Below are 3,209 nucleotides of genomic sequence, written 5' to 3'. Positions count from 1 at the left end.
AAGGCAACAGTGAATCCACAACTCGTGATTGCAACTTTTCCCTTACCCCGCCCGGAAGATCTTTTTGATAAACTGTGCCCGGGTAAATACTTTTCGAAGTTGGACCTAGCAGATGCGTACTTGCAAATCCCAGTGGACGCTGAATCCCAGCGCGTCTTGGTGGTTAACATGCCTCTTGGTTTGTACCGATTCAAAAGACTGCCATTCGGGTGTGCATCCGCCCCTGCATTGTTTCAGCAATATTTACAAACTCTTTGTGCGTCGGTCCCTACTGCTGCGAACCATCTGGACGATATTGTGATCTCCGGAAAGACAGCCGACGAGCATTTAGCACACCTGCGAACATTATTTCAGGTATTGCGACAAAATGGTCTTCGCTTGCGGAAGGACAAATGTGTGTTTTTTGCTCGTGACTTACCATACCTGGGACATGTAATCAATGCCCAAGGCATACATCCGAGTCCAGAGCACCTCCGTGCCATACAAGATTTGCCTTCGCCACAGAATGTGAAGCAGCTACAGAGTGTGTTGGGTAAAATTAACTATTATCATCGCTTTCTGCGCAATGCCTCTTCCATTTCAGCTCCGCTTCATAGCTTACGCCGTAAGGGTGTTCTGTTCGTCTGGACGACGGAATGCGAACGCGCCTTTCGCCAGTTGAAATCGGCGTTGCTTTCTAATACTTGCCTTACGCCATTCGATCCCCAGAAACCCCTTTTGTTGATGGTTGATGCATCGGATTTCGGGATCGGTGCTGTGCTTGCACACAAAGATGGGTCGCATGATCGCCCTATTGCCTTTGCGTCCAAATTGCTCTCGTCTGCGCAAAGAAATTATTCACAGATAGAGAAAGAAGCTTTGGCTCTCGTGTTTGGTGTTACTAAGTTCCATGATTTCTTGTATGGTCGTCACTTTACCATCATCACAGACCACAAACCTTTGACATCGCTTTTTCATCCGAACAAGCCTGTACCTCCACGTACAGCGCAGAAATTCATTCGCTGGTCTATTTTCCTCTCGCAGTACCGCTACGATATTTTGTATCGGTCCACTGGTCAGCACGGAAACGCCGATGCGTTGTCCCATTTGCCTGTTGCTGAGGATAAAGCATTCGATTCTTCCGAACTTGCTTGCATGTTCATTGATGCGGAAACCGATGAAGTGGTCGAATCGTTTCCGATTGATTTTCGTCGTGTAGCTACAGCCACAGCTGCTGACCCTGTCCTTGCTACCGTTTTGCGTTTTGTTTTGTTGCTACGCAATGGCCTTTGTCAAAGTCTCGGATCGAGGATCCGTTGGTTCGCCGATTTTTTGCTCACAAGGAGAGACTTTTTGTTCGATGTGGTGTTTTGTTGTTGCGTTCTGATAATGATCAGTCCAGAGTCGTGGTCCCACGTTCGTTACAGTCCTCTGTCTTACGGCTTCTTCACCAAGGACATTGGGGTATAGTGCGAACGAAACAACTTGCTCGTCAGCACTGTACTTGGTTCGGAATCGATGCTGCGATTACGAATATGTGTTCTTCTTGCAAGGCGTGTGCCGAGCAACAATCCGCACCGCCGTGGAAAGTCTTTGCATGGCCAAAAGCCATTTCCCCTTGGCAACGCTTGCACATCGATTTTGCTGGTCCATTCTGGAATGCTCGGTGGTTGGTTCTGGTATATGCCTTCAGTAATTTTCCTTTTGTTGTCCGGATGTCTTCCATGACGTCATCTGCCACCATCCAAGCGTTGTCTGCTATCTTTTGCATTGAAGGTCTTCCGCAGACTATTGTTTCCGAAATGGCCCACAATTCATGTCCGCAGAATTTCAGTCATTCTGCCAGGCCAATGGTATTCAACATCTGACATCCGTGCCGTTTTCGCCTCAGTCAAACGGTGCCGCTGAACGATTGGTCCGGACTTTCAAGTCACAGATGTTAAAGTTGAAAGAGTCGCATTCTCGGGAGGACGCGTTGTTGCTCTTTTTGTCATCGTATCGCTCTCAGCCCCGAGATGGTCGCTCGCCGGCTGAGTTGCTCCACGGTCGTCCTCATCGAACCTTGATGTCTTTGCTGCACCCGCCGCATCAGGTTCCTGTGCAGCGGCAGACTCCTGCTTTTGCTCCAGGCGACGTTGTATTCTATCGCAACTTTCGCCGTTCACGGCGTTGGCTCACAGGGCGCATTCTTCGCTGCCTCGGCCGCGCGATGTATTTGGTTTTGGGGGCCTCTGGTGAGGTGCGTCGGCATCTCAATCAGCTGCGCCTCTGTCGTCGCACGGGTTCTGCCGCTCCCCCTCTGCTTTCAGCGACGGTGCCGTCCGGCCAGCGCCCTGGGGACCCATCTACTGGCTCGCCTCATCCCCAGGTGTTACGGACGATGCCTTCCATTTTGCCCCATGGCGACGCGCCGCCGCAGCCTCCGCCGCCGCCGCCTGTCCTCCAGCCGGCGCCGCCCGCAGTGGACGCTTCGCTGCAGCCGCCAAGCGCCTCCCTGGGTCACGCGCCGCCGATCGCTTCCCGTGACCAGCTGTCCTCCGCCATGGAACTCTTGCCCGCTCCGGACCACATGACGTCATCGCGCGTCGGCTACCCCGACGCAATGGAGGTCGACCCTTCGGCCCCTCCTGTCTCTTTATGGGCGCATACACCGCATGTTGACGTGCACCCTGGACTAGGTTTTCAGGCGTTTCCTAGCTCCCCTCGGACCGAATGGCCGGGTGCGGGTGGCACAGCCTCGCCTGTTGTTAGGCTCCCCACCTCATCGCATACGTCAACATGGGGTCCTCCCCACGGCGGGCGGAAGCCTTATAACACGACCGTTCGCCGATTTGCGGGGGAGGAATGTGGTGTCACCGCCAGACACCACACTTGCTAGGTGGTAGCTTTAAATCGGCTGCGGTCCCTTAGTACATGTCGGACCCGCGTGTCGCCACTGTTAGTGATCGCAGACCGAGCGCCACCACAAGGCAGGTCTCGAGATACGGAATAGCACTCGCCCCAGTTGTACGGACGACATTGCTAGCGACTACACTGACGAAGCATCGCTCATTAGCCGAGCAGATAGTTAGAATAGCCTTCAGCTACGTCCATGGCTACTACCTAGCAAGGCGCCATTAGCCTTACATAGCAATTGATAATTATCGTCTAAAGCATGTCTCAACAAGAACGCTGTATACAAATGGTGGATTAAAGTTAAGTATTCCAGCAGCTACGTACTTTTCTTTATA

Source organism: Schistocerca serialis, chromosome 7 (assembly GCF_023864345.2).
Source record: "Schistocerca serialis cubense isolate TAMUIC-IGC-003099 chromosome 7, iqSchSeri2.2, whole genome shotgun sequence".
Lineage (NCBI taxonomy): Eukaryota > Metazoa > Arthropoda > Insecta > Orthoptera > Acrididae > Schistocerca > Schistocerca serialis.
Note: the sequence above shows the minus strand (reverse complement) of the source record.